Source organism: Strix uralensis, chromosome 16, assembly GCF_047716275.1.
Source record: "Strix uralensis isolate ZFMK-TIS-50842 chromosome 16, bStrUra1, whole genome shotgun sequence".
NCBI classification, from domain to species: domain Eukaryota; kingdom Metazoa; phylum Chordata; class Aves; order Strigiformes; family Strigidae; genus Strix; species Strix uralensis.
In genome coordinates this window covers 1,364,947-1,376,676 of record NC_133987.1, presented here as the reverse complement: position 1 = coordinate 1,376,676, position 11,730 = coordinate 1,364,947, and the positions used below count along the sequence as shown (strand labels likewise).

The 11,730-nt window shown below is 57.6% G+C and overlaps 1 pseudogene; it reads left to right on the top strand.

Moving 5' to 3' along the window:
• Positions 1-3,843: 3,843 nt before the first annotated feature.
• On the top strand, positions 3,844-8,666 carry LOC141950923 (coiled-coil domain-containing protein 183-like; annotated as a pseudogene).
• The last annotated feature ends 3,064 nt before the right edge of the window (positions 8,667-11,730 follow it).

The window sequence follows — 11,730 nt, the reverse complement described above, 5'->3', positions numbered from 1 at the left end:
GCCCTGTGTTTCTATGTGATTCTTCATGCTGAAACTCAGGTTTTTCTCATTTAGTTAAGGTCACAGCTAAGTTTGTATTTAAGACAAGATCAGGTATCCTACCAGCAGCTACCAAAAAGGTCAGCTTTGCCTTACTAATTTGGAAGGGCTTGCAAGGATTTTCCAAAGTCACAATTGGAAAGAGTCAGGAATAAATCTCTGAACTCTCCTATAAAAGATGCTTCTTTAGACAGTCTGCTCTCCTTGGGGGTATCAGACCAACTCTTTGTACCTGATTGTGATGTAAACACTATGCTTACTGCCACACTAGATTGCACCCAGGTGAATTTGTATTTTACTTCTGTGGACTGAGTGAAGTTGTATCTACTGAATAGCCCTGTGGTAATAGATTAAATCCACACAAAAACCAGTCAGTAGCTTAAGACATCCATGTGTGTTTGCAAATAAAGAACTTTAACCGAAATTTTTAGAAACAGCTACTTAGAGGTGTCACCTCCAGTGCCTGAGTTCCCATTCCCAGTAAAATGGGTACTGGTGGTGGGTATCCAGAAAGATTGTGTCATTCAGGAATCTGGGTTGGCACAGAGAGAGGTGGGGGATATTAGAGTGTGTGGGGAGGAGTTGGTTTTTTAGGCTAAAAAGGAAGTTTGAGAGGTTTAGAGCAACGCGAAGAGCTGAATTAACAAGAGGACTGCGATGGTGTGATGGTTGAAGTCAGCTGGGCTACTTGCTTGAGTAAATCTTTTAGCTTAAGAACTTCATGGCACAGAGTGTGTCTTTTATCTATTTCTAATTCTCTGTGTAAGCCTACCACGCTAATTCCTGTGTTTGTGTAATAATGGTTTGTATTCTGAAAGCCATGGGTACTTAGGAGACAGACAGTAATTCTTCTGTATCTCTCCACTTAGTTTTAGGGATATTTTGTATGCTGCATATTACTCAGAGAAAACACAAATGATCCACTTAGAACTGAAACTAAAATAATAAATAATTGGGTCTCCTGAAAACTGGACTTATAAAATAGCTTGATTGCAATTACCAGCTTTGCAGCAACCTTGAACAAATTAAGGTCAAATGGCGTTATCATGAGCAATGGTAAAAATGAGAACACACAGACATTTGTCTTGGTCTTGTAAAGTGCAGAACACCCTTCTTGCCTCTGAAGGGGGACTGTGACCCCCAAAGACACAGCCATTGTGGGGGAGCACCACACTGCTGTGACTGCAACACTGCCTCCCGCTCTATCCCTCCTTAGCTTCAGAGATAATCATCCCGGCAGTTCTTCCCATCGCTGACTCGTACAAGCACACGCTCTCTTTGTTGCACTCCTTTTTTTGTTCTCCTCTGAGACCCGAGGTTCTCCTAGGAGGCCAGGGGATAAGTATGGAGGTTACAGCCGCTCTTTTCACTGGATGTAACTCCAGGTTAATACTGGGTGAGCGGGAGTGTCTGACGTGGCTTGACAGCACAGCCCTCTCACCCGCTGTGGCTGTAGCTGGCCCAGCTGCAGGCACCTGGGGTCCCACCTTCATTAGGTTTACCATTCTGGCCTGTTTCAAGCTGTGATTTAAAAATTCAGACTTGCAGAGAAAATAATTATAAATCTGATCGGAATGCTGATAATTATTTTTTCCAAAGAAGCAATGTAACAGCTCCCAGTTGCCACTGTGTGGCGTCTTATCATTTCTTAGCATTTGCTGTTTATGGTCATTTTTTGTCATACTTAATCTCAAATTAATCCTTTGGTTGTTTTGATGGAGAGGAAAAGTCCTTTGATAGTGTTATCTGTATATCAGCGTTAGAAAAAAGGATTTTTCCATATGCCAATTTTTTCTGTCTTTGCAGTCAAGTGATTCTGTGATCATAAAATCTCCTCTGAAGTACAAACCCAAAGCAGTAAGGGATGCTGCAGCAGCGTTTCAGGAGCCAATGGGACTGGCAGCTTACTGTGAATGTTAACACGATACTGCTATTTGTTAACTTGGAAATACCATTTGCTGGTTTTTCCCTGATCCAAATGTCTTTGGAAGTAGGATGCTGAAGGGGTTTTCCTATTCATCAGCTTTCCATTTCTCCTGTGAATTTCCTTTCTCGCTCCAGGGCAGTCATTCAGGCCATGGGGGCTCTGATCGCCAGCAGCGCTGCCAGATTTCCTACAGGAGCAAATTTGGATCCTCTGTTTTATCTCTTACACTTGACCCTGGGCATGAAGGAGGTAGGGGTGAGTGTATTGTATCAGGTGAAGAGATTTGTCCTCATGAAACCATTCTAAAACAATGCCTCACCTCAGTTTACACGCAGGGATGAAGCAAATCTCTCATTTCTAGAACACAAGATGATGCTGGTCCTTCTGGTTGGATATACAGCCTCTCCTTTCACCATCTGAAGACTACTCATTCTTGCTGCCTTACAGCCTTGTCAGTCTATACTTATCTCCTCCTCTGACCTATTCTCAAAAGTACTTACCTGAAAATAAAACAGACAGATGGACTGGTGCCTTTTCTGGGAGATTCTCTGGGAAGCTACAAGGCACTTAAAAATGTTTAATATCTTTCATTTGTAATTTAGGTCCTGTGCAGCCTTCTGCAGATCATCTGGTCTATCTGTCTAGATCAGCTAGCTTTTAAAAAGATTCTTCACCAACACTTTATAACCATTTGCCTTGATCTGAAATACCAACAAAAGACATTAAAAAAAAAGGATGTACTAGATGGGGGGAAAAGGGATCGAGGGATGTGCTTTTGTGAAGGGAATTGCTGGGCATGAAAGCCCACCAGTGTGTGATACAACCAGGGTGTGAAGGAGGGCAGGGGAGGTCTGCGGCTGCTTCTCTCAGGTGCCTGATGATCCAAGGCTGTGGTGCCAGGCAGGGCTGGATGATGCACAGCTAGGTGGGTTAAAGTCTGGGTTTTCTCTGCATTTACCTTTCCAGCTGCTTGTTTTTAGGCTGAGAACTTGGGCCTGTTCTCCAAATTGCTTTTATGCAGCAGCAGAAGGCAATGGTGGTTCCTAGTGGATTTGATAACTAAGTGGACTTTTAAGTTTGACAGTTGTGGCACACTTTCTCTGTCCTCCAGAGTTACTCCCCTGAAATGTATTTATCAGATAAAATGTGAAATCTAATGGGTATGTTTGTAGCCTGCAAGACTGCTATTAATCACAGGGACACCATTTCTTAATGTAGATTATCTCCCACAGCTGGGAGATTGTGATAAACTGGGAAGACAGATGAGTCTAGACTTGTTCCCAGGGAATGAAATGGCTTTATTAACCTTCATATTTATAAACTGCAGGCGTGAGTAATAGTAATAATAATATCCTAATTTTTTTTGGATGGGTTGGGAAGTAATCAAATAGGCATATTTTGTTGACACAATTTTGAGATGAATGTTCTTGTTTTCTAAAACAAAAAGTTTCATGATGCTGATAGTCCCATTTGCAATGTAAATACAGAGGAGGGGGGAGTGTGAGAGAGAGCAAGACTGAGACTGAGTTTATAGGAAACAAAATGTGTCCCGGAGAGAAGCTGTCTCTGCCCTTCCCTGCCTGTCCCCAGGTTATGACCTGGCTGTAAGGCTGTGGGGACAAGGGGCTCTGGCCCCATGGAGCTGCCTTTCCCCAGGGGCCTCTTGCAGGGACAGGGCGGTGCTGCCGCTCTCTGCCAGCAGCCACATCTGGGGCACTGATCGATGGATTTTATTGGCGCCCAGTCCCGGGTCTGCGCTATGCAGGGTCCCTAAGCCCGACCCAGCGCTGCCCTCAGCAGATGCCCACCTCTGCCTTAGCCCAACCAGCCCCCCAGAGCAAAGCTCTCCCAGAGCCCGTCCTGCCAAGGGAGCGACGATGTCCCGGAGCAACGTCCCAGCGTCTGTGGCTCTACCTCGGGGGGAGTTTTCCAGACAGGACCCTTCTCCTGCAAGAAGGTGCCCAGCAAGCCCTGCCTCCAGCCTGGCCAACGCTCTCATGCCCATCCAGGTGGCCCAGGAGAAGCTCCAGGCCGAAATCTATTCCCGGGTGAACACCTGCAACATGCTGCTGGACCAGGTGAGGCAGCGGAGCGGAGCCCGGGACGAGTTGCAGAGGTGGCTGCAGCGGCTGCAGGCTGTCGAGGAGGACAAACAGCACCAGGCGCAGCTGCAGGAACCCAGGGCCCCTTCCTGGGGTGGCAGCACCTGTGGGGGGCCTTCATCCAAGCCCTGCACCCCCCGGGTGGGTTCCAGGCTCAGCACGCAGGGTCACCCCGTGTCCCCCCTCCCGTCTCTGCCCCAGGCGGTTTGCCAGCTGGAGAACAGCATCAAGAAGATGCTCATGAAAGTCCATGCTGGACAGAAGGTGACCGCCCTGTACCTGGCGGTGCGGGATGTCCTGAGGAAGGTGTCCCGATCCAATGTTGGGGGAGGTTTCGATACAATCCCAAGAGCGAGATTAAGACACAAATGAGGTCAAATGCCGTATATACCCAAAACAGGTTTTTATTATTAAACAAGTGAAGAGGGGTAGCGATAGGACAGAATGGAAGGAAAAGGCAGAAATAAAGCAAAGATGTGGGATAGGGCTGCAAGAACAGTCACCACCATGGATCCAGCAGCGTCCCGTTGGTCCTCAGTCTTCAGTTCTTCGGTGGTGGGTGCACACGGATCTGGCTTCAATGGTAGATGCACACTGAGAAAATTTTCTGCTGTCTTTTTAAGTTCATCATATCGGCTGATTAACATATCTGCTCGCCTTTAGTTGGTTTTATTTTTCTCTGGTCCCACAGGTTTTGTTGCATCTGGCTTCAGGGCAGGAACATTTGCCTCTTGTCAGTTCATTAGCCATGCAGGCATGGGGTCTGGCCTACACAATAGGGCCACAAATGGCTACAGGATGGGGCCAGCTCAGCACAGCTCTGCCCCTTTGAGGCTTGTCTAAAGAGTCCGGACAATGCAACCGCAAAGAAGTGGGGGGGTGCATCCTTCAATACACTCCTGCTTCTCTGGGCAACATCCCCCAGACCAATTCACAGGCCGCAGCAGCTTCTCTTGGAGGTTTGCACAGACACAAGCAAGCTTTGAGCCAGTCATAGGACATTTCAGTCTCTCACAGAAGGTGAGCTCCTCCTCACTGTGTCATCGTCCCACCCACTCCCCCTGCCAAGGCAACGAGATGTCCAAGCGGCTGCTCTGGTGGGATGCCCTCCCACATCAGCCAGGATCTCCTGCTCCCCTCCACCTGCTGTCACACTGCAGGGGACCCCTGGGGCTCGCTGGGGTGAGGTGCTGTGACTCCCTGTGTCCCAGGAGCTGGCCCACCTGCCTCTACACCTGGACCTCCTGTGTGGAACAGCTGAGCTGTACCATGGGGAGCTGGAAGACATGGAGCTCGTGGCTGTGGATGCCCTCAGAGCTGCTGCTGTAACCAATGTGAGATGGTCCAGGGCACCTTGGGGCACTTTCCCACACTCCAGAGCCCACAGACGGCACCACACGCCCCGGCTGGGGAGTCTTCCTGCAACAGAGACTGAGCTGGGCTTGCCCACAGCACCCAGATGCCTCCAGAGCTCCTCCTGGGTCTCACTCTTGGGCCAGACTGCCCTGGGGCTGGGGACAGGCTGCCCAAAGCACCAGCCACGGTGAAGGCAGTGCGCTCAGCACGCTCCATCCTCCAGCCCTCCTGGCCCACTCTCCTTCCCAGCCTGTTTAGATGGAGGGGGCAGGGAGTGTCCTTTTTGACACTGGTCACCCCAGAAGCTCAGCTGGCTCCCAAAGATCCATTCCGGCTTTGGCAGCCACTTCTCCCTTCTTGGATACGCTGCAGGAGGACGTGGAGAAGGTGGAAACCCAGTTGCGGATGGACAGAGAGTTCAGGTACCGCTCCCAGGCCGCGCAGGAGGGGCACACAGAGGAAGGCAGGGAAAGGCATCTGAGAGAGGTGAGCTGGGAGGACCCAGTACAGGCAGGGCTGCGGGCAGGTGACAGGCACCAGTGCCGAGCCCCCTGTGGGTGGGAGGCCTGCAGGGCCAGCTCCCCCAGGGTGCCAGCAGCTCTGGGGGTGACGCTGAATGTCCTTGCAGCAAGCCAGGCATGAGCTCGCCGTGGACTTCTCGAACCTGCACCTGAAGGACCCTCTTGTGGGTGAGTGCCTGGTGGGGTGCAGAGGGGTGGGACGTGGGCACAGCTGCAGGCAGCGTTCCCTGACGCTTCCCTCCCACCCCAGGCACCCAACTGGAGGCCACCAAGTCCCAGGTGGAGCACAAGGCCTGAGTCACCACAAAGATGGAGAAGGCCAAGGCTGCGGTGCCATGCTCCCACCTCTGGGTAATGTAAAAACCTATCTCCATTAAAATGCAGGGCTGCGCCAGCCCTGGGGAGACGAGACCTCTCTACTTGCTTTGTGTCCTTGCGGGGTTCTCTGCTCTCCTCTGCCCCTGCAGCCCCCCAGACCCCCTCTTTTGCAGGCAGGGATGGAGCTGCTTTTCTCCATGCCATGAACCTGCAGCAGTCCGTGGTGCAGAAACCTCCCCGAGGCCACGGCCCAGCTCCTGTACCCTCCAGGAGCACCATGGGCTGAGTCCTTGTGCTCTCCCCTGGCCAGGACATGGCTGGCAGGTTCCTGGCGCCGCACAATTCCTCGGCAGACCTGGAGCAGTATCTCCAGCAGTGCAAGGAGAAGCAGCAGGCGCTGAAGGAGATGCTGAGGAAGCTGGAGCTGAAGCACGCTGAGCTGAAGTTTCGCCAGCCCCCCAACACCCTCAGGTGCTGCTGGCCTTGGGACAGTCGTGCCAACTGGGCCACCACCCTTGGAGGAGGGACATGGGCATCCTGGGTGTCCCAACAGGGCCCCCTTCCTCCATCCCGCTGCAGCCGCCGACCCCCCCTGCTCTGGGAGCTTTTCTGAGCAGAGTGCTCCCCCAGTGATGGTCCTGGCAGAGCACCCAATGCTCCCGCTGTGGGTGGCAGCAGGAGGACCCTTGCTCCTTGCCTGGCGTGGGGAGTGGGACCAGCAGCGTGGGGTTGGGTTGCAGACAACATATCTGCTCTGCAGGCAGTGCGGGGGGCGAGACGAGCAGTTTTGGCAACAAATGTGGGGTGTCTCTGCACCCCTACACAGTTGTATGGATGTGAATGTGTTTGGCTGTAGGAAGCTGGAGGAGGAGCTGAGGAGGAAGCTGCAGTGGGAGGAGGCTCGGCAGGAGCAGATGCGAGCCCAGGTGCTGAGGGACGAGGATCTGCTGCTCCAGTTTGAAAACACCATCGACAACCTCGTCGTCCTTCTGTGTGGCATCACTGTGCCCAGGCAGGTACCCATGCAGTGTGGGGGTGAGCACGGCTCCAGCCAGTGCTTGGGGGTGCAGCGGCACAGCGCGGTGACGCTTGGTGCGGCCACTGTCTCCCCAAGAGGCTCTTCCTCCCCACCAAGGTGGTTGTTCTCTCTCTGATTCCAGGACGCTTCTGCCAAGGCCCGGGTGGTACAGGAGAAGCTCCAGCACTGTAGGCAGAGGCTGCAGTACCTGGTGCAGCGCATGGCCAGCCTGCCCTCTAACAGCCACAGCCTTGATGAGGACGACGAGGTGCGTGCGTGGGGGCTCCATCCCTGTGGTGGCCTTTGGGGACCCGCACAGGGCTCTCCCAGGTGGCCCATCCCAAGCTGTCCTCCCAGCTGGGACAATGGAGGTGGCCCCAGGAAAGAGCCATGGAGCAGCTGAGCCCCAAGTGGCACTGGGTGCTGCGGGGTGTCCCCCACAGGGGGACATGGAGGTGGAGCACCCCTGGGCTTGGAACACCCCCCTCCCCTTCAGCAGTTAACCCAGGGTGTCTTTCACAGGCTTTTGTGAAGGTCAGAAACCTCCTGGAGAAGACGATGGTGGAGGATCCCCAGAGCCTGAAGATTTCCTTGGAGGACACAGAGAGTAGGAGAGCACAGCGGGGACATGTCCCCCAGCGACTGTCCCAGCCCCTGCCCACAGGGAGTTCTGAGCGTCCTTGCCTGTCTCCCACTGTCCCAGCAGACCCTGACCCAGGAGTTGCCTCCAGACCTTGGGGCTGACCTTGGCTGTCTCCAAGGCTTTGAGCACTGGGGGTGGCTTTAGGTGGGGATGTGGGAGAACGACAGCAACCGGTGGGGTGGTAAGCGCTGAGTCCCAGCAGTGGGGCAAGGAGGGGGCCCTCGTCTTCAAAATCCCCTTCGCTGGGTGTGAAGAAGAACTAGTGCTTGGCTCTGCCTGTGGCCTCCTCTGATTAGATGCTCTTGGAGCAGACAAGGAGCTTTTGGGAGCTCACAGCCCTTTTTTACCAAAGCGGAGGTGAACCCACTGCCCCACAGCTCCAGACCTTCATGGGAAGCCCCTGCAGTGTTGGGGATGGACCCCAGTGGTGGCATCCCCAGGTCCTGCAGGTCACCCTGGGCTGCTGGGCTGGAAGAGCCCGTCAGCAGTGCCTGTGCCCGAGGGCCTGGCACGGGGCTCTCTGGGATGCCACCAGCCCTCCAAAAGGGGCCAGCTCTCCCCAGGGACACAGGCACAGCAGAGGTGGCCCTGTAGACCCTCCCCAGCGCGCTCCTCTCTGCTCTCTCCTCCAGACCCCCCTGTTTTTGATGATGAAGACCACGGCCTTGTCCTCACCCAGGAAGACATCAAGAAGCAGGGGCTGCTCCTGATCGAAAGTAACAAGAAACGTGGCAAGAAGTAGCGGTTGCTCCACGCATGAGAGCTTTGGATGCCCCCGACCAGCCCTTCTGCTTTGGATGCCCCCGACCACCTGTTGTACCCTTTTTCTTAATACAGCAGGTGTTCTTAGGCTTAATACAGCAGGTCTTTGTCATTCCTCCCCAGCCTACAGTAGAGCTGGACCAGGAGCTCCTCGGTCACTTCTGTCAGCCAGAACGCAGCGGGGTCAACCCCTGAGGGGAGCTGAGCTGGGTTTGGAGGCAGCCCCATCCCCCTGCCCCTTGCCCAGCTGTTCTCCCCGCAGAGCTGGGGATGGGCTGGGCTGGGCTCAGCTTTCCCAGACAGAGCAGAGCTGGGGGCAGGCTGGCTTTCTCCCCCTTGGTCCTTCCTGGTACGTCTGCCCCCCCAGACAGCTCTGGGAGCCCCGTGGGCTGGTCTCTGCCCAAGGCAGCTCTGGGAAAACGTGGGGCAGAGGCTGAGGCCTGGACAGGTACCAGATCTCAGGGGGTCATCTTCGTGTGTGTGCGTGGGAGTGGAAGGGCAGAGCCTGCCTTGGAAAGGGAGAGCCAAAGCAGAGCTGAAGCCCCTCGCCTGGCATGGACCCTTCGTGCCTCTTCCCTCCCCTGCTCCCTGCATGCACATTGTGCGACTCGTCCCCCTGAACTCTGAGAGAGCATCGGGGACAACATCTGGGCTGCAGGGAGATGCCTGGAGGGAAGGGCTGACCCAAGGTGCCCCAGGCCAGCAGAGGATGCTGCAGCAAGCCTTTGGCTCCAGGATGGGATCCCCAGCCCTGCCGATGGCTCACAGACACCCAACCGTGGAGGCTGCGGCGTCTCCTCTGCAAAGGCAGAGAACCGGGGGCGCTGCTGGTTCCCAAGTGCAGCCAACGCTGAGAGCTGCTGCCAGGGACCTGTGGTCCCAGCTGGAGACCCCAGAGAGTGGCACCTCCTCCAGCTCGCAGGGGACATCAGCATCAGAGCGAGCTTTCCCTGCCCTTCCAACTTCGTCCCTGTGCTTCGTGCTGACATCACCTGGGACATCACCACAGGGGCAAGGAACAGCTCTTTCTGCCAAGCCTCTCGGCAGACTGGCAGGTCACCCCAAATGTTCATGGTGGGTTTTGTGTGACTGCAGGTGCGGGGATGACAGTGCCCAAATACAGAGCAACTTGGGTGTTTTAAAGGAAGCTCCAGAAAAAGCGTCACGTGCCAGTGAACGCATCTGACGGAGCTTCCCCAATTCGACAGCCCTCTAGGTGGGCTCTTCTGCAATTAAAGAGCACCCCAGAATTACACCCCCCCACCTCCCAGCCCTGTCCCCTTCTCACGTGCCCACCACAGCCAGGCTGTGGCTCAGGGAGTCCTCTGCTGCCAGGAGCTGCCCAGCCATGGCAGTAGAAACCTGAACATACTCTGCAAACCGGGGGCCAAGCAGACAGCGGGGGTGAGTGGTGCCGGGCCACGCTGACACTGCCCACGCTCAGCACACCCAGGGTTTGAAGAACCTCAGCCAGGCCGCGCTGGGCAGGCTGTGCTCAAAGAGGAGCCGTTAAGAAACAAAACACCTGCCCAGCGCCCCCCGTCCTGCTGACCGGCCATCTCTGCTGGTGGTGTGCGGGCAGCGCGGGCAGAGCGGGCAGGGACGGGCAGCGCGGGCAGCGCCGCTTCAGCACCCTGGAGAGCGCCTGGCGGCAGCGGCGCGGGGACCGTGCGAGGACGCGCCCCCGCCCGCGGAGTCCCGGCCCCGCCCGGAGCCGAGACACGGCCACGGCCACGCGCGACCGGCCCCGGGAGACGCAGCCGCCACCCCCCGCCGCAGGCGCAGCGGCACAGTCGCGCCCGGGCGGAGGCACACGGGCACCGGGGCCGGGCGGGGGCAGAGCCCCGCGCACAGACAGTGCGTGCGCACGCACCCGCGCAGGCGCACAGTGAGACACGCGCACACGCAGGCACAGGGGCGCGACCCCCGTGCGCGCTCCCGTGGGCGCGGCAACACCCCAACCCCGACGGCAACACCCCCACAGACCCCACACGGCCCCGCACCCCACTCGCGCCGTCGCACACGCACTTTCTCACGCGCCGCAGCCCCCGTCCGCGCTCCCACAGCCCCCCCACGCGCAGGCACAGTCCCACGCGGACACCCAGCGACCCCCTGACACAGTCACACCCGCGCACGCACACCCGGACCGCGCGTGCTCCCGGCCCCCGACACGCGGACACACACGCCCACGGGAGGGGCGGCCGGCGCGGGGGGGCGCGGGGCGGGGCAGCTGCCGGCCGCGGGGCGCGGAAGGACGCGCGGAAGGAGCCGGCTCGGGTGCGGAAGGAGCCGGCGCCGCCCGAGCTGGCGGCAGACAGGGACAGCGCGATCGCTCCGGGGCTCCCCCGGCGCCTCCCGCCCCACGGTCAGGCTGCGCTCGCGCCCGCCGGGGGGTGGGGGTGCTGGTCCGTGCGCGGGCGCGGGGGGGCGCGGAGAGACGCGCGGGGCCGGCGCCGGGCGGCGGCAGCTCGCGGGGCTCGCGCGGCCCCGCCGCTTCCCCCGGAGCCGGCGCCGGGCTCCGCGCCGAGGGGGCCCGTCTGAGCGGGGCCCGCGCCCTCCCTCGGGGCCGCTCCGGGCAGCGCCCGCCCGCCGCTGCGCGCTGGGGACGCGCCGCCTCCGCGGCGCTCGGTCGGGGCCGCTGCCGGCTGCGCGCTCCGCTCGCCGCGTCTCGGTGTCCGCGCTGAAGCGCTCGGCGTTGCGCGGGGCCGCCGCGGGGCCTCAGGGCGGCGCTGCGGGAGGGACCGCGCGGGGCCGGGCGGGGCCGGGGGCGGCCGCTCCGTCCGGGACACGGGTTCATCCGGGCGGGGGATCCCGGACAGACGGCCGGGAACACTCCGGCACTGACGGGAACTGCCTCTGCTGCCCTTCCTTTGTCGGGACTCGCTCCGCTGGAGATTCTTCACAGAGTTTATAAACCGCTCGGTCTGTCCATAACTGCTCCGTGCGGTCACTGAGCGGCGCCTGGCGGGGCAGCACTCCAGCTCTTGCAGCAGTGCCATCCGGGAACTGGGGGGTGTGATACTCGTTTTAAAAATCCCAGTGAA